Here is a 24,120-nt window from a genome sequence, read left to right on the forward strand (position 1 = left end):
TTCAATTTTCATGATTAGCCTTGTCTTAAAGAAGTCTTTAATGAGACAAGAATATTTCAGGGTTTGGTAAGTCAAAATTGTTATATTCTTTTGAGACATAGGAGAGAGCAAGAGTGAGCGGGAGCCTGCAGTTGACATATATAAAACACATAAAGGTGATCCTCAAATAGTAGAGCCACAATAGTCAAATCCAAACCCCCCAGGTCAGCAGCAGCTCAGCAAGAATTTGACTGAATGTCAACTGTGGATCTCAGTGAACTAGGGCAAAGGGAGCGGACGAAGGGGGAAGGGATCCCGGGATTCATCTTTGTGACTCACAACTACAGCTAAAGACTTTTCTGTTGAAAAGAAATGAGGAAAAGAGAGGAGAGAAGATGGTACTTGGCTTGGAGGTTGTTTACTGTAGCAGCACCCAAAATATTTTAGTCACTGTTACCAAAGCATGTATTGGAAAGAACTGCAGGTCTGAATTTTCTATTCTGTCATGATTGATGGTGCAGTTAAGAGAAAGACGAACTGAATATAAAGGAGCCTAAGTTGATAAAGTTGGTGAAATCTGAACCCTGAGTTGATGAGAAATAAGACTGAGAAAGTGGTATAATTATCATACAATAAGAACAACAAGTTTTCTGAGAACTCAGCAAATGTCAGTCCCTGCCCTAAGCCCTTCACACATGTTACCGAAATGGGTTCCCTCATGTAATCCTCCCAACGTGGTATCTAGTGTCTGTCTGATGGAGATGCCCTGTCCACTGAGCCCTTCTCTTGAGCTCTTCTCTTGCAGGTTTGCAGAGGAATTCATTCCAATTCATCCTTCAGAACTCACCTCAAACACCACTTCCTTTCCCAACCCTCCCAATTCCGTCAAATCTTCCTATTACAGCCTTTCAAAGCTCTGCAGTCCTCACTTTCATAGCTTGTAAAATGGTTGCAATTTAATGCTTTGCAAAAAAAAAGAGTAAAGACTTGAGTTAAGACAAATGAGCAAAGCATCTAGCCTACTTTGGATGAGAGAAGTAAACAAAAATATTAGTCCTTTGATGGGTAAAGCGATACAGAAGACACTGCTATATCAACAGGATGGCCGTGGGGCCCAGATAGTTTGCAGGGACTGTGTTGTCACACGATGACTTCATCAAGAGCCCATCCCACTTCCCCAGAACTGGGAGACATCCTTCTGGCCCTAACTGTGCCATGGCTGTCAGGCTTCTCTGCTATGTGGCCATTTACCTTCTGGAGGCGGGTAAGTCATAGCCACAGATTTCTCTAAAATTAGAAAGGAACATTTTCCCTTGTTCTTGTTCTGTACCTGGTTCCAGCATCAAGGCCCCTGTTGCTAATTTTTGTCTCCTTTTTCTCAGGCCTCCTGGATGCTAGTGTCTCCCAGATCCCGAGACACTATGTTTCAGGGACAGGAAAGAAGATTGTTCTGGAATGTTCTCAAACTATGGGCTATGAGAACATGTACTGGTATCAACAAGACCCAGGAAAGGCACTACAGCTGATCCATTATTCATATGGTGTTAATACCACAGAGAAAGCAGAGTTCTCCTCTGGATCAACTGTCTCTAGAATAAGGAAGGAGCATTTTCCCCTAACCCTGGAGTCTGCCAGCCCCTCACAGACATCTCTCTACCTCTGTGCCACCAGTAAATACACAGTGCTACATAGGTACCTATAGCCTGCATAAAAAGGGTAGTCACCAAAGTGAGGAAGCCCCACCTAACCTCATCGGAAATTACAAAAGCCACTGCAAATCTTCCCAGACTCCGCAGCCCTGAGGAGGCAGTGTGGTCTGAGCAACAGTCTGGGTAGAAAACTAATCCTGGGTCAGTCTCTACCAAGCTGGGGAATGGCCCAGTCCACAGTCAGGGACTGATTTCTCCCCTGCATCTTGGTTCATCAATTCTGTGGATGGTTTCAAGTAACCAACTTTTAGCACCATGGATTTCTATTTGATTGATTCCAAATTTGATCTTTATTATTCCTTCCTTATTCTTTTTTTTTGTTTACTTTTGCTTCTCTTTATAGTTTCTGAAGGTAGAAATTTAGATTATAATGCAGACCTTTGTTTTTTTTTCTCTCATGGAGTCATTTAAGGCTATAAATATCCCCTTAGTCCCTACTGCATTCCATGTGGTTGGATATATTTCTGACTTCATTCACTTAAAAATATAATTTTCCTTGAGATTTCTTCTGTAATCCATGATTCATTTAAGAGTATGTTGTCAAATTTGCAAGTATTGGGGCATTTCTCAAATTTCTTTCTGTTGTTTATCTCTAAATACTTTGATCAGAGAAGATACTTTGCTTTTTCTCAATCCTTTTATATATGCTGAGATTATTTTTGGCATAATATGTGATCTATACTAGAAAACATTCTACATGTTTTTGAAAACAACGCATATTCTGTGGTTGTTGAGTAGAGTGTTCTAAAACATCAGTTTAAGGTCAACTTGGTTAATAGTGTTTTTCAAATCCCTTTACCCTGACTTGTTCTCTGTCTAGTTGGTATGATTAGTTTTTGAAGGTGAAGTACTGAAACCACCAACTCTAGTTTTGATATGTTCATTTCTTTTGTCATTTCTGTCAGCTTCTACTTCATGTATTTTGGAACTCTGTTGGTTTGTGTCAGGAGATTCCCCCACGGTGCGGCCCAGGCAAATGCTCTCTACACAAAAATGAACTAAATTTAGAGATTTGTGGGATGCCACCAAGTTTACCAATATATGCAAAATGGGAGTAAATGACTTATCATGTGCAGGAGACTGGCAATATGGCTGACTCCTGACTTTTCACCGGAAATGATGGAGTTCAGAAGATAGTGTGAAGTGCATCAAGAAACAAACAAAAGTCACCAAGAATTCTATGCCCAACAAAGCTATCCTTTGAAAATAAAGGTGAAATAAAGACATTCCCAGATAAGTAAAAAATAAGAGATTTCATAGCAGACTTGCCTTACAGAAAAATATTAAAGTCATCAGCCCTAAAGAAAATGATACTGACAGTTCCTTGAATCCACAGGAAGAAATAAAAAGCATCTGAAAAGAGTAAATATAAAAGGAATGATAGATATAGATGATAGATAGATAGATGATAGATAAACATAAAAACAGAAGTTAATGAGGTAGCAAATTTTGAAAAATAGAAAATTGAGTGCCAACTAAAAGACAGAGACAACAAATATACTAAATAAGGAATGACAAGGGGAAATATAGTACATTTTTAAAGCAATATTTTGTACAATTTTCTACAAGTAACTTCCAAGTCTAAATGGATCGCATTTTCAGAAAATACAGTTTCACAAAACTAACTCTAATGCAGATAGAAAGTCTAAGCAGAACAATGGCTAATGGCTATAAGAGAAATACGTGCACTGTCACCATCCCAACAATCATCCCAGCAGCAATGAAAATGAAAGGTGGGAGGAGAGTTTATGGTGCATTTGACAGTATGTACATTCCCAGAATCACATTCCCTGAAATTATCTCCTTTACTAGAAGCAAACTGGCAGCCAAAGGAATAGAAAGAGCTAAAACAAAGATATGTTCAGTTGGATGAAATATTCACTATAAATAGAAATGTTTACATGAAGACAAAATTCTTCAGAATTCTCTCCTAATTCTCCAAATAAGAGACCAACCTGGTTACAAGGATGATTCCGAGTGATAAGAAAGTACTTTGAATCACTTAAGACTTGCTAAATGCTAAAGGAAATTTGTTCAGAAATAAGAAATAGGACAACTAAAGGACAGAACCTAGAAATGGACAGCGACAGACCTGTAGAAAAGAAAGCCACCAAGAATTTAGAATTTAGAATTCAGAAAAAAAAAAATGGGCTTGAGTCAGCTACCTGCTAAAAGTATGCTCGAGGTTTTCAACAAGAATAGAGAGATCTAGCCTAAGACACCTGAGAGTAAAGGATATTTTGCATTTCAGGCAGATGGGGGATGGCATGCCAAGTGTGGTTTTAGATTTAGAAGTTCGAGTAAATCGAAAAATAATTCCTGCAGGAATAAGGCTCCCATCAAACTCTTGAGGGAGAGAGAGAGAAAGAATCTTCAAGAAATTCATTATTAGTTGTTGAAAATATGGGTTTTGGAATTAGACTTATCTGGTCACTTTCTAGTTTGCCAAGTTGCTGAACCTCTCTAAAGATAATTTCCTATTCTATAAAATGGAATCAGTAATATATGGCTCCCAGAGGCTTATTTGGTCGAGAAAATGTATGCAGATTGCCTAACAAAATCCCCAGCATAGAAATTAGACTCAATAATAATGTCAGTAGCAGTAATATTAGTAGCTGTGTACTAGTTAACTAGTTAACTAACTAGTACTAGTTAACCATTTTGAGAGCTAAATCTTAATGAGTGGTTGCTATATGTGATGTCACAGGCAAACTATCTACAGGCTGACAAGAGCTGGAAGAAGACCTGCTCCTCCTATTCTGCCCTAGGTATCAGGCCCTTCTGAAGACTAAACTTTTTGTCTCCTTGCAGCAGGTGAGATCATGGAGCACAAGGAACAATCATATACTGGGACTTCTAGGCTCTAGCACAAGGCTTTTATTATTTTTTTTTTTTCAGGGCCAAAATGGTGGGCACTGCTTATAACTTCTGCATCCTTCTCCCACAGGTCACTTGGATATTACAGGGGTAGGGGAAAGCTTTTGTTTGGATGTCTTTAGGACTTTGTTCATAACAGAATGCTCTGGTGTGACCAAGTCCCAGCACTGGGGCGACAGCTGATCCACTGTTCACTTGCTGCCAGCAGGACTGAAAAAAAAAAATCCCCTGATGCACACGGTGTCTCCTGGATGAAGGAGGAGGCTTTCTTCAGGCCCTGGAGACACCTTCACACTTCTGTACTAGCAGCTTATCTACAGCAATCTGCAGCCACATCCTCAGGTGGCCTAGCATTTGAGAAAAAAAAAAATCTTCCTAGAAATAACGTTAAATAGCAAAAAGCCACATCTATGACATTTGAACTTCAGTTCATCTGTGGCGATTCGAATCTCACAATTCCCCAAAATGCTTTTCTCCCCCAAGCAAGTGGTTCTGAAAGCAGTTACTAGATCACTCAAAGGGATCAGTAGCTACAAGTGCCTGCATAGTGTTTGTCCACACCCAGTGCTCTCTGGTAGAACCTCCAGTAAGATGAGTTCCTACACCAGATCCAAATCACCTGAGAGCATGTTCTAGGTACCCACCAGATTTTCCTGGGTTTGTGTATATTTAGTTGCTCCATTCCCTCTACCACACCTGTTCACTCCCTTGTGAGGCAGCCCACAGAAAGAGAAGGGGCACAGGCATTATATAGAAAGCATGCCGAGAATATATAGCGGAAATTCATGGAAATGAATAAGATTCGGCTGGCTAAAGATTAGAGTGCTTTTAGAGTAAAATTTCAAGTTGGGTAGAGGGATAAAATGGGAAAGAGTTTCCGGAGAAGTGTTTGGAGAAAACCTTCAAGGGTCCATGCAATAGTACTCAACTTACCATAAGAGTCTAGTAAGAATTCAAAAGACACAAACCCACCATATCACAAAGGATATATCGTATAAGGGACATTAGAATTCATAGAGGAAAAAACTTCCATGTGAATTCTTTAAGAGAACATCCTAAACAATTATGTGACCTGGAAAAATGAAACCGGTCACATTCTGTTACATCTCAGAGGCTTTTGATTCTTTTTTGAAGAAGCAAAGGAGGAGGTTGTGGTCTCTGGCCAGGAGTAGATGAAAAGCATTGGCCTCAGAGACCAAATGCATCACAGCACTGGCCAGCATTCTTCATCCAACGCTGCAATGAGCAACAGGTTCCTCTGCTGTGTTGTCATTTGTCTCATCAGAGTAGGTGAGTTCCAGGCACCTGTCACGGACTTCCTGGGCTCCAACTACAGGATATTTCTTCAGGATGGTAGCATCAGTCTCCCCTCCCCGGGCTCTGTCTTTATTTGACCACATTTTTTTTTCTGCCATAGGCCTCAAGGATGCTGTGGTCACACAGTTCCCAAGACACAGGATCTTGGGGACAGGAAAGGAATTAGCCCTACAGTGTTCTCAGGATGTGAACTATGTTTCAATGTTCTGGTATCGCCAAGACCCAGGGTTTGGACTGTGGCTGATTTACTACTCAACTGGTACCAACACCTTTGAAAAAGGAGATGTCCCTCAGGGGTATCGTGTCTCTTGAAATGAGTTGCCATCTTTTTCCCTGACCCTGGAGTCTGCCAGCACCAACCAGACATCTGTGTACTTCTGCACCAGCAGTGAGCCACAGTGGTACACAGCCATATCCTCTCTGCACAAGAAAGGGACAAACCAGGGAGTGAGGGGACCCTGCCCTCAAGATTCCTGACCCAAATTAGCAGTTTTCTCACAAGATTGCACTGAAGCCCTGCTTTGACTGTAATATTCCTTGCTTTTTCCCCATTCTTGTCCCTCCAAGACATCTTTCCTGTTGTAATCCAAGTCTTCACCCCTGGCTGATATTGCACTAGACTAGAAGGGATTAACCCAAAGTGACTATTTCCTAAGGCAAACTTCAATTCTCAGATACAGATGTGGGGAAATTTTTGATAAAACTGAATTCCGATCAGGTAAAGGAAAAAACCCCTCAGATTTACAAAGATCCTTCAAAGATTCTACAGTGGCGTCTCTTGATGACTAAGAGAATCATACGGGAAAATCAGCAGGAAGCGGGGCTTCCTCAGATGTGAAATCCTGAGCATGAGTAACAGAGGATGCAGAGGGTCAAGACCAGTTTTCAGACAACTCATGGACTCAGGATTACCAAGAAGGTGGAAAAAGTTAGTGAAGGGGAGGGGGGTTGGTAATAAGAGACATGAAATGTGTTTGTGCACAGGGATTGGTAGTGAGCAGAACCTCACCTGGGTAGATACAGGTGTAATTTTTAAAATTAAAACCTGTGGTGCCGAGTAGACAGATCAGAGATACAACAGGGTCACTGTGTAGTTTCCCAAAGGAAAATGTTGGGTGATAACCAACTGTATTTGTTTTCCGTTGCTGTGTAACAAATAGTGCAAATGAGGCAGGTTACAAGGACACCAATTGATCATCCCACAGTTCTTTGTTTCAGAAGACCAGGATGGTTAGCCTGGGTTCCCTGCTCAAGGTCGGCTGAGATCACAGTGTCATCTGGCTGCAGTTTCTTCTGGAGCCCGCTCCCCTCCCCACTCAGTCTTATTATCGGCAGAACTCAGTTACTCGTGGTGGTAGGAGTGAGGGCCCTGTTTCCTTGTTGGTGGTCACTGGGGGGCTGCCTGAAGTTCCTTGCAGTCTCGCTCTGGTCCTCTCCATCTTCAAGGACAAAAATGCACATCAAATCCTTCTGACGCTTCAGAAAGCTCTGTGACCTCCCCTTCTGCTACCAGCTGGAGAAAACTGTCTTGAAGGGCTCTTGTGATTGGATTAGGACAGGCTCATCTGGATAATATCCCTTTTGCCAAATAATGTAACACAATCACAGGAGCCAGATTTCATTATATTTACAGGTACCTCCTACACTCAAAGGGGAGGGGACCATACACGGGCAAGGGTCACTGCGGGTTGTTCTTAGAATTCTGTCTACCACACCAAAGGAGAACAAATGCCAAGAATATCGGGACAAGGAATTCAGAGGGCATGCAATCAAATACATTGAATTAGAATTTAAAAGTACTTGAGAGATGTTTCTGAGTCCTGGCCACACGGTAGATCAAGTTTTCTTCCTACTGTTTTATCAAGGACACAGTATAAAAGTAGAGGGGTGTGGCCTTTGGTAAGGGGAGCAAAGGGAAGTTATACAAAGGAAAGGTAAGGAGGAAAGATCTAGCTCTTACTGAAAGGACACCAAAGCCTCAGTATAAGGAACCATATTGTTTGACTCCCTGGGTTGAGAAAAAAGGTGAGAGATGAGACCAGGGAAAGGGATGGAGTGAAGGTTGAGAGAACTTTTTTGAAGAGAATAAAATTGGTTGTCAGAGGAACACAATCTATAATGAATGTCATTCCTATGAATTTTGAGGTAACCTACTGTAGAAATATCTTATCAGTTGATTGATTATTTGGGGAGGTAGCATAATCCTTCGAAATTCCAATGCATTGGGAAACTAACAACCTCAAGGCAGGGCCTCAGGAAAACAACAAATATCAGGATCCAGTTAACAGGACAATATCTAGTATGATTTTAGTTTTGTTATTAGCCAATTTGGGAAAGTTTCCTGGAGAAATTGGGGATCATCTGTATATGGATCAGTGTCTCAGGTGGCAAACTGTCTATCTCGTGAATTGACCTATATCCTTCCAAGATTAGACCACAGAGCTCTTGTCCGGGTAGCCCAAGTTAATGAGCTAAGTTAATGAGTAAAACAGGACTGAAGTGCCACCTGCTACCATACTTGGAGAGAGTGATAACTAGAAGAAGAGAGAAAAGGTACTTTCTTAGAGGCAAAAGGTACTCTCTGAGATGGCATCAGTCTTGACTTTCTCTACAAGCTGGCTGCTGTCCACTATCCCAAGATGGGGGCTGGGAGCACAAGAATCCAACTGCGTAATTGATGAGTCCTAGATCTGTCCTCTCCACCCTGATTCCTAATTTGAACTTAAGTCCATTCAGGACACCTGCCCCTGGAGTTGAAACACAACACGTCATCTTTGCCCTGCAAGCTACCCTCTGGTTTCCTGATCTGACGAATTCCAGTATGAGCCATTTACTTGCACGAGACTGAAGTTGTGCTACATTTCTTTTCCTCCTTTACCCTGCACAGCCAACCCGTATTCAAGAGCTTTGATTGCTAACGCCTACATAACTTTTCTCTTCATCCATTATCTCCATGCAAGCACTGTCCTGTTTATGCTCTTATCAGCTCTGCAGGTAAATTTAGTAGCCTCTTTATCCGCATCTCGTGCTCCAGCCTCCCCCATCTAATGCAGCGTCAGCATCCCAGTACCAAGTGCAATCTCCCTGATTGCAAAACTCTGGCCATGTCACTCCCTTCCCCTGCATCTTTCGTTGGCTCTCTGTGGTCTAACAGACATAAAAATCTAAACTTACTGTCATGGAAAGAGACTTATGATGATTCCTTTAATGTTTTGAAAGGAAGGAATTAAATCCCTTAACCAAAAAGATACCTTTGTATTAGAATGTCAGGTTCTCATTAGAGCCTAGGATAATGATAAAGAGCTCTTAATTTTTCCTTCTTGAGTTATGGATCTCTTTCTCCATTAAGTCCATCACAGCTGGGCACTAGGGAAGACATAGCCATGTGCTCTGAGTAGTTGGAATGGGTCAGTGCTTCAGAATCTTCAGGCCTTCCCATGGGAGGAGAAAAGCAAATGACCTGACCAGATCCAGCCTGATTGACACACGAGATAATTACCCCTCTGTCTCCATGTTTACCAGCTCTTAAAGCATGTGTGTACCATGCTGACAAGTTCTCTCTTTCCTTCAGTCTACCAAATCGTTTTCTAGTTCCCAAGCTTGATACAGACCAGCAGAGCCCTGCGTATGGTGGAGGATTTGGGAAGAGACATAAGTAAACCACCCAGGATGGAGGCATGTGGCAGTGGACAAAACTTCCTGCATATATAAGGTACAATGATAACCCTACGAGAAAATCCAGCCGCACCTTCTAGCACTCACGTTCTCACATGCTCTACTCCAGCAACATTGAACTCAAGCCATTTCCAAACACACAGCACATATTTTCCTCGAATGGCCCATCTGACAAACTCATTTTGCTCTTCAAAATATTACTTAAAATAGCAATATCTGAAATGTGCTCTGTTTTCCCAAGACCATGGGCTCCTTCCTCAGTACTCCCACCATACCTTACACAATTCTTCCTTTCTGCAGATGCCAAATTGAAATGATTACTGGGATGGCTAACTTCCCACTGGACTACTTTAAGAAGGTATGTGTTTCCATCATTCCTTCCCCAGAATTGTCCGCCGTGCATGGCACACAAGTTCAATGAACAATCGATATTAAATATTATCAGCATGGAGACGGGGATTTTGTCTTTTTTGTTCATGTCTGTGTTCCCATAGTCTAAAGCAGCACCTGCCACATAATTGATATTCATTATCTGTCCATTAAAGGAAAGGATAGAATGGCTCAGCAATGTCTAAAATGACTGGGCCCTGGGCTTGCCTGCTCTTCTACCCCTAAAAATCCTATGTCTTAAGTTTAATCAGTTCCCAGACTTACCTTCTTTTCTGGCAAAGGGTTCCTGATAGGCCAAGTAAAACACCCCCAAAGTATTCATTTGCTAATCCCCAGAATCTGTGAATATATTGCCTTACAACAGGGCAAAAGAGAATTACATTTGTAGATGCAGTTAAATTTGCGAATCAGTTGACCTTGAGATAGACGGTGAGATTATTCTGGATTATCCAGGTGGGCCCAATTAAACACATGGGTCCTTACAGAGTGACGTGGGAGGGATTCCACTTGCTGTGGCTCTCTTCGAAGATGGAGGAAGGGGGCATGGACTGTAGGCGGCCTCTAGGAGCTGGAAAAGGCAAAGAAACGGATTGTCCCCAGAGCCTCCAGAAGAGCACAGAGCCCCACCCCACCTTGATTTCAACCACTGAGACTCACGTCAAACCCCTAACCTACAGTAAGATAATAAACTTGTGTTGTCTTAAGCCACTGAGTTTGTGGTACTGTGTTATAGCAGCAGTAGAAAACTAACACAGAGCCCCCGAAAGAAGGCTGCTGCTGCTGAAAGCCACTCTGGGAGAAGCCGAAGAAGAGGCAGAGGGGTAAGAAGGAGAAGAGTTTGAATCAGATGATGCTGTTGTTAGAGGCAGATGCTGCCAGCTTCTGCTCTTGGCATGCTCCATTTCTGCAAATACCTCCTCTGCACAGGCTTAGGTTCAGAATGCTACGGCCGGGTGTCACTGCCAGCCTCAGAGGACCTATTCTCTTGGGAAGAATCCTGCCTTTGGTCTGACCATCAGTGGCCAGCACCGTGGGCATGGACTCTGCTACGTAGCACAGAGCCAGTGGGGTGCTGCTGCTGAGGCAGGCAGGGAGCTTGTGACCCAGGACACAGGAAGTCACTTCCCAAATAGCAGGGAATTAGAGTTTGTTGTCATTGTGAATATCAACAGAAGCCCACTCCCTTTGCAGCTTCCATCCCCCTGCAAGGTGACCACACACACACACTCAAGCACGCAGAGGCAAAGAGAGGGTGGGAGAGGGAGACAGAAGAGAGAGAGGAAGGAGAAGAATGATCTCCCCTTGACCCTTGAACGTTCCAGCAGTAACCAGACACCCGAGCCCCTCTGCACCAGCAGTTTATCAATGCAGCTGCATCTTCTGCATAAAGATAGCAAACCCAAGGCAGGCAGTGCCTCTGCCCCCGTGAGCCCGAGCCCCACCCACAAGAGGGTGCAGACACCCTGCCCCACCCAATTAGTAGCCTTTCCTTTGCTTTCTCCCATCTTAATTACTTTCTTACCACATCTTGCCATGGATTTTTAGTCTTGGTGATTGCATGTTTTCTGTCGCTGCTATAACAAGTTACCACACCCTCGAGTGGCTTAAAACAACACAAATTTATTATCTTACACTTCTGCAGGTGAGAAGTCCAGTACCAATCTCATTCAGCTAAAACCAGCGTATTGGCAGCACTACGTTTCTTTCTGAAGGCTCTAGGAGAGAATCAAATGTCCTTGCCTCATGACCTCCTTCCTCTATCTTCACAACCAGCAATGTTGCATCTCCCCGGCCCTTGTTCCATACTCATGTCTCCCTCCAAACACAGCTGGGAAAGTTTCCCTGCTTTTAAAGACCCATGGGATTAGGGCGCTCTGGGTGGCTCAGTCAGTCAGGCGTCTGCCTTCGGCTCAGGTCATGATCCCAGGGTCCTGGGATCGAGTCCTGCATCGGCTCCTTGCTCAGTGGGAAGCCTGCTTCTCCCTCTCCCTCTCCCCCTGCTTGTGCACTCTGTCTGTCATATAGACAAATAAAATCTTAAAGAAGTAAAGATTCATGTGATTAGACTGGGCTTCCCTAGCTCAAGGTCAGCTGATTAGTAACCTTAATTTGTATCCACCACCTTAATTCTCTTTTAAATCAAATCTAAACATTCACAGGTGGTGGGGGTTAAAATGAGAACATCTTTGAGACCTTTTTCTGCCTATTGCAGCGAAGTGCCACTAGAGGGCACTAATGCATTCTTTATTATGAACGTTACATTTCAGATGATAAACGAGAAAATTTGATAAAATTGAACACTGTTTCACCAATTAAAAGAGAACTCGGTATAAAATATCTCTCATGAGGTCTTTCAAATGTTAAGCATATAGCAGGAAAATATAGAGGGTAGAGCTATTTCCTCAGGACGGAAATGGCCTGCACATAAGTAAAATAGGATTTGAAGTTTGGTGAACATTCTATAGTCCATAAATGGGCTCAGGATTCCTCCGTAGGAAAAATATTGCTGTGCACTCAAAGGGATAAGCATGTTCTTCTACAGGGGTTTCTAAGAAAGGGCTCCTCAGTGGGGTAGAGGCCGGCATGAATATTGTTGTCCAGAGACTATTATCCAAGAAGGATGGATGGAGACACAGCAGATTTACTAAGTGGCGCCTCTGAGGAGGGGGCTGAGAGCAGACACCGAAGAAGGCCTGGGAGAGTCAGGGACAGATGGGCAGCACAGAACGAAGCACATTACGTTAAAGGACAAAAGACAGAGGGAGATGTTTCGGGGCTCCTGGCCACCTACAGGATTCTCTTTCCTTCCAGTCCCATTGGTAGGGACACAGAAGCCTGCCCCACACTGGGGAAACGTTCCCAAACTCTTGAATGTGGTGGCCTTGGGAAGGAGAGATCAGAAGGAAGGTTCTAGAAGGGAAGGGTGGGAAGGTTCAGTGGCTTGTGATCTAAGGATGTCAGGGACATTGCTTTAGTGTCTTGGTTGATGTAGAGAAAGAAAGGAGAGACCAGAGCAGCCTGTTAATGGGGTGCAGAGGAGGGGAGCAGCCTGTGTCTGAGGAGAGTGAACTAGCTGCTGGGAGACAGGAATACAGAAACAGATGCCTGCTGAATCTTGGGTTAATCTAATATGGAGAATGTTTGAGATAAACTACAAAGCTTTGACTTGTAATTATCCACCTCTATGGTGTGTTGGAAGCACCATGGAACCTGGGAAAATCTACTGGATAGGACCATAAGTAAATAGTGCGTTTAGCTTTGTGGATGTGGGTGAACTGTGCAAGATGTCTAAAGACGAATTTCGGGACGACAAGCTTTACCAAGTAATAAGGAAATTGTTGACTTGAGGAGGGTTCTTGAGAATGAAAACTGCTCTCTTTCCCCAGAGAACACCTGTCCCACAGCTAGAATATGGAGGACTCCCAGGACAACAGAAAAACACCAAGGGCTGAAGTGGAGCCAAGCCTGCCCACCCTCCATGCTTTTCCTGAAAGGAACCACACGCATAGCGACACATGAAGAGAGAACACGCCTCCTCAGAGCAGAGTTACTGTCCTGAGAGCAAGCATGCCTCTCTCACTGGCCTGAAATGGGGACAGTTGGAGCTGCACCTCCAGCATGAAGGGGACTGCAAGCAAGAAAGCCATCTCTGAGGTTTGAGTGCTGCCCCAAGGCTGGGATGAGGTCCCACTTCTTGCCTGGAGATGACAATGATTTGGCAAAATAAAGAAGGACTCGGTGAAGCCCTAGCTGTGGTTGGAAGCAACGAAGGGGGATGGGGCAGTCTCTTCTCTCTCCTCCTCTCCCATCCCCCCAAGAAGACTCTGGCTCCAACAAAGCACAAAACAAACTCAAAGGTATCCAAGACGGGGAATAATCTGGGCAACCCCAGGAAAGTCACCTCAACGCAGGAAGGACACAGTGACCCAGAAAAGGGAACAACAGGAGCAGCTAGAGCTCAGAAGAGACACCCTAATGCCCCGAGCCCCATACAGAATTCCCCGGGGCTGGGATCCACAGCCCAGCTGCCACTCAGCCTCCAGGGACATAGCCACGCTGCCGTGTGGTGCAGCATGTGGAGACTGCAAGAAAGAGGCTGTATGCCTACAGCAGACAAAGAAACCATGTTGGCTGGTTAGAAAAAAAAAAAAAAAGTGAGGTGATTGAAGTAAGCAGATGTCGTCCCTCCTCTAGAAGGAGAGAGAAGAGGAGAAGGAAGAAAGATATGCCAAACACCAACCTGGAGGAAAGCAGCTACTAGCCCCACAACTACGTACGTGTAATCGGCTAACTAGGAAAGAGCCTGCACCTGGTATTTTGAACTGGTTACAGACCAATAAAATAATCCATGCTGGGGACCTGCTGACTGAATTTGTACACATGAGCCTCTTGCGAAGGCTAGCGGCTAAAAAACATGTCAGTGGATAAACAAGGAGAGGAACATACTTGGAATTTCTTCTGCAGAGTAGACGGGACGACTTCTAAAGTATAAAAGTGCAATTGTGATGGAGTGTAAGTTTCATGTTCCCACATTTCTAAGTGATAAATTATTTGTACCCGTTTTCATCATAAGGATTCAAAATACACAAATATCTGCCAAGTTTGACAAGAGTGTACTGGTGAGACTTTGTCCAGGGCACAGAAAGGAGCAGCCTCAATGGAGAGCTGGGTAATGTTCGGGACCACCAGGCTTGCCAGCCCACAGCGGCCACTACCGACTGCCCCTGTTTCTCCTCAGCCCCGCGAGGAAAGGGGAGTGGCTTCCCCCCTGAAAATGACAGCCGGGTTGCTGCAGTGAGGGAGACATTACGGAACCGCCTAGAGCCCAGCCCCCGGGGCCGGCAGACCCCCATGTCCGCTGCCATGGCTTTCGGGCTCCTGGGCTTCGTGGCGCTCTGTCTCCTGGGAGCTGGTGAGTTTCAGGACACGTGGGCAACTTGGCCGTAGCTCACAGATCTCAGCTCGTTTCCAGAGGCTGTGCCCTTCTTGGCTGTCTCTAGCTCTGTTTCCTTCCCTCACAGGCCCCATGGAAGCTGGGGTGACCCAGGCCCCGAGATACTTCATCACAGGGACCGGAAGGCAGTTGACACTGCATTGTTCTCAGGATATGAACCACGACGCTATGTACTGGTATCGACAAGATCCAGGGCTGGGTCTCAAGCTGATCTACTATTCACAGAACGTTGAGTTTGTTGAGGATGGAGATGTCCCTCATGGGTACACTGCCTTGCGGAAAGAGAAGAAGAATTTCCCCCTGACCCTGACGTCGGCAGGCACCAACCAGACCTCTCTGTACCTCTGTGCCAGCAGTATATCCACAGCGCTGCTCAGCCATCTTGCTCTCTGCACCAAAAGGGCACCACAAGAGCGAGGAGGCTCCTTCCTGGAGGGCCCACCCCAAGCAGCAGGAAAACTCCCTCCACCATCAGTGCCCATAGAAGTCCTTCCCTGACTCCCCAGCTCCGGGGACTCTGAGCAAGGCAGCTCCCCTGCAGGGTGCTACTCTCGCAAGACCTCTCATGACCAAGGTGCTTGTCAAAGTTGAGGCAGGACAAGCTGACTGTGTTAGGTCTAGTGCCAGGGGTAAGAGAAGCTTTTCCCGGAAAAGGAGTTTTACGCACCCTGCAATCATTTCTCCTTACCAGGCTTCATTGTTGCCCAAACGGAACACCCCACTTTCAATCCAATCACTCAACAAAATTTTGTCCCATATGCCATGTCCTGTTCCTGGAGGTTTGCACCCAGGGGAGGAGCACGCTCTGAGCTCTTTACAAAATCCGACATCCCTCATTCTCCTCACCTCAGCAAATAGTCCTGCCATCTGGCGAAATGCCCAAGCCAGGAATGGGGGGGTCGTCCCCACCATCTCTCAGCCACTATCCTTCCACACCTAATCCATCACCCCCCACTCTGCATATTTCTAGATGTTACATCCCTTGCAAATTTTACTAATGTTTCTAACGTCACCGACAATGCCGTGGCCCAGCAAACATCTCTCACCTGGATCCCTTCTCCACCTTCCAAGCAGTCACCCCCCTTTTCCCACTTTGCTGCCTGCCTCCATCCACAAACCACTCTTTCAGGCTCAAAAGCATCAGTGTCTTTCCTGAACCTTGTTAAAGTCTCAAGTATAAACTTGAGGCTTTATAAGCCTCTCCATGATGTGGTCTTTGCGCACCTATCTACCTTCTTAACGTGAACGTCCCCATTCCTTCAGTTCCCACAACTGCCAGACATATTCCACCTCTCACAGGTCCCCACATATGTCCCCTGCTGACTCACCGCCGAGTGCTCACCGGTAACTGTTCACTCGCCCTAGAGCACCCTTCCTCTCCCTACCTACCTGGTCGGTCACCTGACGGATCATTCCTCTGGATACTAACTCAGAAGTCATTTCCTCCAGAAATATTTCCTTGAATCCCTGGCTGGGTTAGTTCTCCTGTCATGTGATCTTATGACAGCCTGAACGCCTATCCTTATGGCCATCAACACACTCAACTGTTCACTGTTTAACATTTAGGCTAATAAATATTAAAGTTAAAGAGAATAAGGATCATGCCTCTATTGTTTACTTCTTTATCTCCATACTTACCAGGGTGCCTGCAAGCAGTAGTGTTAAATGAATGCATGAATAGGTCTTCTCTCAAACCCTCTTTCCAACACCCCTCTGACTAGTCCAGTAAAAGGGCCCCCTGCAAAGTCCTCTCCTACACATAGTTTGGGGAGATTCCAGGGTTTTCCATATGTGTATAGAAGCAAGACAGATCATGTGCTCGAATAGAGATTTATTCTTCTACTCCAGCCTCTTGCCTACTCTGTGCTCTAGGTCAGCCTAATGAGGATGTTGCCTCTCTGGGTAGCACTGTTTCCACAGGATCCTTTTCTTTTTCTGATGGGCCTTAAACTACCCACCAGCGACTGCTTACGCTTCTGCTCTGCACCATGTCATTCACCAAGCAATATAATACTGCAGACCCTATTGTTCCTGGCAGTGGGCTCCAACGTCCCTCCCAGGTAGCGTTTGCTGCTGAGTGGCACCTCTATTAATGAAGCACAAGAGGAAAACTTATGCTCAAGGTTTTCCTTTTCCTTCTTTGTGTTGGAAGGGCAAAACTACAGTTCTGTATCTTGAGCCCCAATATCTTACACAGACTTTAGCACAAAGGCTCATCCAATTACATACATTCCTCACCAACCACTAAAATAGTACTTATATCCTAGAATGAGGGAATGGAGAGAACCTCATCCAGGATGTAAAATCCAGCAAAAACCCAGCTAAGCTCAGAATCCACTCATCCCTCCGAGAGCTATGGCCGTATTACTTGGTCAGTCCACCCTGCCAGCCCCTCGTCCTTACTTCAGGATGAGCTCCCTCCAGGAGGCACTTTACGCTGTTACACACAGGGGCTCCCAGTGGACCAATGTCTCCTTTTTGAAAGACTTGCCCAGACATTTCTGAACTACAAAAATTGGTGCTTCTCAGGTCTAAGCTGAGTTTCCATCACACCTTTTCTCACATCCTCAGTATAAATAGAACTATACTAATTAAATCGGAGATGGAAGTAGAGATTATAAGACCAAAGACTGTTCCCTGTGAAATGGATCTACCCTCTAATGACTTATTTTTATTTCCTGGAAGTCATCTCAAGTGACCCCCTATTGAATGGGAGCCCATGGGACAATGATGTAGACAGACACCTTCCTACTTCTGTGGAATCCCACACATCTAGCCCTCTGTCATAGGACCTGGAGATCGGAGCTAGGATGCCCTGATTCTTCACTTGGACCTGCCTCAGGCACCAGGTTACCCCGCTTGTTACCCTTGTTTCCTAGGACCAACAAGCTCTGGTTCTGCACCATTCCTTAGAGGCATGCAGCCTCAGTCTGCTCCACGGAATCTGCTTCTGATGCCTCACACCTCAACCAATCTCACTCATGCTAATGAAATATCTACAAGATTTAGGGGCACCTGGTGGCTAGGTCGGTCAAGTGTCTGCCTTCGGCTCAGGTCATGATCCCACGGTCCTGGGATCGAGCCCCGCATTGGGCCCCCTGCTCAGCGGGGAGCCTGTTTCTCCCTCTCCCTCTGCCACTCCCCCTGCTTGCGCTCTCTCGCTCTCTCTCAAATAAATAAAATCTTAAAAATATATAGATCTACAAGATTTAATGAGTTTTCAGATCTGGAACACTAGTCGCAGTTTTTAAAAAACTATATTAAATTTTGGTTCACTCATTGTCAATGTCATTGGTAGACTACTCTTTCTACGCTCTTCCCTTAAAGGTGAGCTCACTGGGTATTATTTCACTAACACCAGAGCTAACACAGACACCCCACCACGAACTCACCTGCCGTGACATCCTCCTTGGGATAGGTGGTCCATGGGCACAGGTAGAATGTTCTTGAGCCTGCTTTGCCAGACCACTACATTAGGGCCTTTCTCTCGTGGTTATACATTGGTGTCCCTCCTAAGCTCTCTCCCTTGAGGTACCATCTCTTTTTACCCACAGTGTCCATGGATGCTAGCGTCACTGAAATCTCACTGTCAGAAAAAAAGGTGACTCTGTGATGTGACCAAAATATGTACCATGACCGATCTGTGCTGATTCAGACAAGAGCCAGGGATGAGGCTACAATTAATCTTTTACTTGGTGCCAAGAATACCAACAAACAGGAAGTCCCTAAGAGATACCGTGTGTTTTTAAATAAGACTGAGCATTTCTCCCAGCCTTCAGACGTCCAGCCCTTCTAGACATTTCTGCCAGCAGTTAACCCACAGCGCTGCACAGCCACTTCCTCTCTGCACAGAAAGGGTTGTCACAAGGGGAGAGGCGGTGCCCACAGGAGCCAGTGGTGGGGGACAGCACCTGTGAATGAGCTGCCACAGTCCTCTCCCCCGCACTTCCCTTTGGGGTTGGCACAGGGCTTGTGCAGCCCAGACCACCTAAGAGAACTCACCTGGTACCAATTCGGCTTCCCTTCCCATGCCACCTACTGGAGGGAACGTCATTCTGCCCAGATGCGCGGGTCTTTGGGACTGGGTCCAGGGCCGCGGGCCATCCAGCCCTGTGCACTGCTCTACTCCCCATCGCCCACATTCAGTGTAACTCTTCCACTCCACCTCTAGACAAACTGCCTTTCTAATTTCAGGTCTTGGCCTCTAGATTTCATTGCCCCAGAGCTCAACATCCTATTCGGTGTAATTTTATCACTGCATGTCAGCTGTCACTGCCACCTAGGTACCACGATAACTTCCAACTGCACCTGTCCATTGCACTGCCAGGCCCGCCCGGCAAATTCATTCTTACTCTTCTGATCTCACAATTGCTCCGCACGTTCCCCAGAATGTCTCTGGCTGTTTCCCGAACACACGCACCTTCTACACGTCTCAGTTCTGCAGTAGTCTTACTGTAGTGGTGGTGTTTGCTATAAGTCTCCCTTTGGGGCCGTCTGTTCTCCGATTTAAGGTCACGTATCTTCCCATGTTTGTATCACCAAACCACCACTGTGCCCGATACAGAGGATGGCTAACGAAATGGAAGCTCTTTGAGGCATGGGGCATGCCTCTGTGGTCCGAGACTGTGTTCCCGGTGCCTGGCACATAGCAAGTGTTCAAGAAATATCAATGCAAGAATTCTAAGAGGACTTGAAGAATTTTAACCAGGATTTGTCTTCCTTATCTCTCTTTCCCAGCTAAGAGCCCTTTTAATAAGCAGCTTAGATAACAAAGCTTATGAATAAATTCTCTAAGAGACAAGCTTTTCGCTTGGATGATCCTATTCTATTGTATTATTATAGATGCTGCCAATTTCTGCTCCAGACATGCCCCATTTCTGCGACACCCTCACCATCACGGGTGCAGGGACAGACTTTCCTAGTCACAGACTCCACAAGCAGCTCTAGCCCCAGAGAGGAGCTGTGGTGACCCCGGGTGGGGGAGGCACGTTCTCCTGGGGAGAGGACCCTTATGTGAACTGCCGGGGTCATGGAACTCAGAGCAGGCAGCATGTGGACCCTCTGCCCCCAAACTGCTCTTGTGAAGACAGGAAGAAGATTGTGACAAAGGGATGATGTAGAAGGAAACTTCATCTGAGTATCTCTCCGTTTGGAATTTCTCTTCTTCAGAGCAAATAACAGAAAGGGCCATAATCCTCTGCCTACTGCCCATGGCGTATCATCAATCTGGCTGCCAGAGCAAATGATATTTTAGCATCCCCTCCTTTATACAATAATATTATTTTTATTAACAGTCACGTACGTAATTATGAATCACAGTGTGCACCAAAATCACCCATTGAGGATTTGTTTTGTTTTGTTGTAGCTGTTTTTTAAAATTGTGTGTGTGTGGTAAGAACACTTATAATGAGGTCCCTTTTACCAAGTGTTTAAACGTACAATCCAGTCTCCTTAACTCCAGGCACAATATTGTAGGACAGATGTAATCATCTTGCAAGACTGGAACTTTCTATCTATTCAACAGAGACTCCCATTCCCCCTCCCCCAGCCCCTGGCAACTGCCATTCTTCTCTCTGCTTCTGGGTATTTAACCCCGTTCTAAGTGAATTAAGGCAGTCACCAAAGGACAGATATTACACAGCAGGAGCCTTTCATCACCAAAATTGTTTAGAATTTCTGGCACATGGTGATAACACAAGTAGAACAACTTTCAGTTGGATTTTATTATTGTGGGGGTTTTTTGTTGTTGTTTTTTACATCGGCTTCTGTTACTTTATTCATATTTGGCAATTGTCCAAATAATGTCCTTCATAACAAAGAGCGAAACAGTTTCTGGTCTATAATCCAATCCAGAATTACATTTTGCATTTACTTGTTATTTCTATTTACTCTGGAAAGCTCCTCAGTCTGTCCTTTGTAATTCCATACTTTGAAGAGTATAAAACAGTTACTTTATAGAAGATGGTACTTAATTTAATATTGTGGTAAAGCATGTTGAAGGTGAAGCTTTAGATGAAAATAAGTTGTACTTTCCATGTTTCTCTCGGTATAACATTTTCAAGTTTTTTTTTTTTAAAGAAAAATGTCAATCACGAAAGCAGAGAGAATAATACAATGAGCCCTATCGCCCAGACTCCATAATGAACACTTGCCATCCTTCCGTCTTCCATTCGCCCAGCATTTTTGGTGGATATATTTTGAAGCAATTTCCAAGACATCATAATATTTTATTTCAGATTTTAGTAGGTTCTAAAAAATAATATTTTGTTATACAATCATATTACCCACCGAACAAAATTATTTGTAATTCCTTAATATTATACACTGCCAGAATTATATTTAAATTTCTCCTATTACCTTGAAAATGTCCTTTTAAATATTTGTTTTTGCATTTGATTGTCACGTTTCTTAAATTCTTCTTCCTCTTTTCCTCCTCCGCCTTCTTCTTCTCCTTCTTCTCAGTCTCTGCAGACATTGCATCCCTAGTGATTGCACCCCACCATTGGTCCCCCACTGTTTCCACTACATTGCCAGGTGGACATGCACATGTGGGCACCACTGTGTCTCCATTATGTCTCCATCACCAACACAGCAGACAGAAAAGGCAAGTGTTTTATAAACAGAATTAACCTATTGCTCATGGGAAGACTCATATCTCTCTGTGCACCTACATCTTTGGAAGCAAATCAGTAACAATCTACAACCAAATACTTCCAGCACACTAAATGTGTACTTAAGGACAGGCAGGTAAGACATGAGAACTGAAGGATTGGTATTGCAAAGTATTACCAATACTTTGCATTTGCAAAGTATTACCAATACCAATATGAGATGCCACCTGGATACACGGATGTGCTTGGGCTGGCAGAGGCTGCCAGGAATCTGATAAAATCCCCTAACCACTAAAGCTAATCATATCAAAAGCAGAGAACAGCACAACAGGAAGATAGAATCTGTGCCAGAACACAAAGTCAGGCATATTTCTTCTGACCACTTCTGGTTATGAGCTTCACCAGGAATTCAGGGGAAAGAAATTGATGGCTAAGTCAGAATCAGAATTACACTGGACTTTGAAGCTTTTCCTTCCTAGTGGGTGAGTAGGATCTGACACTGTCTGAGTGAGGTCCCTATTACAGAAGTATCATGAAGCTTAAAGGAGGGACTGTAGGGAAGGTGGAAGACACTTAGTAATGAACCATAGGTTACTATCCATGGTGGCTGAAGAGGGCATAGCTTTCAGTGTGCTTTCAGTTTTGTTGATTTGAATTCACTGAAAAACAATTCCTGCAGAAATATTTTGGAAGGCAAATCTAAAAAGACAATGATTTGGGGGTGTCTGGGTGGCTCAGTTGGTTGAGTGTCTGACTCTTGGTTTCAGCTCAGGTCATGATCTCAGGGTCATGAGATCGAGCACCACATCAGGCTCTGCGCTCAGCATGGAGTCTGCTTGGGGATTCTCTCGCCCTCTCCCTCTGCCCCTCCCCTCACTCGCGTGCATGCTCTCTTTTCTCTCTCTCTCTCTCTCTCTCTCTCTCTCAAATAAATAAATCTTTTTAAAATTTTTGAAGAAATAAAAATAAAAAGATAAAGATTTTCCCCAAAAGGGTAACATAAGGATGAGTACAAGAAATCATATCAATGAAGAATTTGAACATACTACCTGACACAAAATTAGTATTTAGTAAGTGATGGTAGTAGTGATAAGACTCAATGCATTTAATGGCTGCATTCATTGAGCCCTGCAATGTTACAACCAGTTCATATGTACCAACCTGTCACATTCTTACATTGGTTGGTACTTTTCTTAATAGTTAGTACTTTTATTAGTCCCATTTTATATATAAGAGCACTGAGGCCCAGAATTTGCCCATGGTCACAGCCAGTTAATGACGGAGCCAGGTTTCAAACCCAGACAGTGTAGCTCCAAAGCCTGCCCTTGTAACCAATACACTACTAATTATGGTTATTAAATAAACATTAAATAAGATTGTTCAAAAAACTAAAATTGCTGTGAAGGAAATATATATCGAGAGGGAGGGCGGGAGAAAGGGAGAGCGAGAAAACAGTAATGGTTTCTCAATCAGAGTTTGTCAGGGAAAAAAAAAAATCCCCACTTGTGGAGATTCCCTTCCTGAGACTCACTAGGAGGACCCAGGGGACCCGGCCTATCAGGCCACGTGGCTTAAGATTTACTACACAGACCTCGTTAGGGTACACAGGCAGATCATAAGGGAAAGAGACAAGGCAGAGTTTGGATGAATCCATGGAGACGTCCTCATGCTCTCTCCCTCTCTGGAGGATGCACACCTTCCCCAGCGAGGAAAATGCAGAGCCTGCATGCCACAGCTCTGCCCAGGGAGCCCATGACAGACTCGGCATCCCAGACATTTTCTGGCAGCTGGTGTTATGGGCTGAATTGTGCCCCCTCAAAATTCATGTGTTGAAGTCCTAGTTCTCAGTACCTCAGGATGTGACTATTTGCAGACAAGCTCTTTAAAGAGGTAATTCATGTCATGGGGGTGGCCCTTTCCCAATACGACCTGTGTCCCTGATAAGAAGAGGGAATTAGGACACAGATGCTCACACAGGCAAGGCTGTGTGGAGACAGAGGGAGAAGAAGACCAGCCACAGGCCACGGAGCAAGGCCGCTGAGGAAGCCAACCCTGCCAACACCTTCACTTTGGACTTCTAGCCTCCAGAATAGTGAGAAAACCAATTTCTGTTGGGTTAGTCACCCGGTCTGTAGTACATTATGACAGCCCCGGGAAAGCAACATAACTGACCACACAGGCACTCTCTGCCTAACACGTATCCAAATTCCAGACTCGAAGAAACAAGGCAGGTGTTTCGCAGACACTGCATTGTGCCAGGAGTCTAGGCAAAATGAACTACACTTACCAGTTACTCAGTGGTGGGAACACTCCCAAAATCCAATTTCCCAGATGCCAGCCTAGGGCCTACCTTGCAGGAGCCGGTCCTTCTGAAGATAGCCACCTCAGGCCTACTGTGTTAGCTGTTTTCTACACATGCACGCACATGAGTGGGCACACACACACTGCCATGTGGAACAGCGTTGGCTTTCACTCTGGCAACTCTAAACTCTCTAGACTCCAGAGGGTGACTAAGGGATGGGGAGTGTGGGCAGGGACAGTGACATCACAGACAACCAGCCTCTAGCCTGAGCCTGAGCAAAGAGCCACTCCTGCCTCCAGCCCGCCA

General features: G+C 44.8%; 1 long non-coding RNA gene across 9 annotated transcripts in view; it reads right to left on the bottom strand.

Annotated features, from left to right (window-relative positions):
- Window positions 1-23,988, bottom strand: part of LOC114211778 (uncharacterized) — a 40,916-nt gene extending 16,928 nt beyond the window's left edge. For 2 of the 9 annotated variants that reach the window (XR_015766752.1, XR_003609824.2), the window contains exons 1-2: window positions 18,294-18,696; window positions 10,212-10,515 (exon numbers count right to left, since the gene is read on the bottom strand). This is a non-coding gene — a long non-coding RNA (uncharacterized LOC114211778). Of the gene's footprint in view, window positions 1-10,211; window positions 10,516-18,293; window positions 18,700-23,799 lie in introns of those variants that run through there. The other 7 variants (XR_015766747.1, XR_015766751.1, XR_003609823.2 and 4 more) reach the window with 7 other exon arrangements.
- Between the last annotated feature and the right edge of the window lie 132 nt (window positions 23,989-24,120).

Source organism: Eumetopias jubatus, unplaced genomic scaffold, assembly GCF_037043125.1.
Source record: "Eumetopias jubatus isolate StellerSeaLion01/CBP00866 unplaced genomic scaffold, mEumJub1_p1.0 scaffold_14, whole genome shotgun sequence".
In the NCBI taxonomy this organism is placed as follows: domain Eukaryota; kingdom Metazoa; phylum Chordata; class Mammalia; order Carnivora; family Otariidae; genus Eumetopias; species Eumetopias jubatus.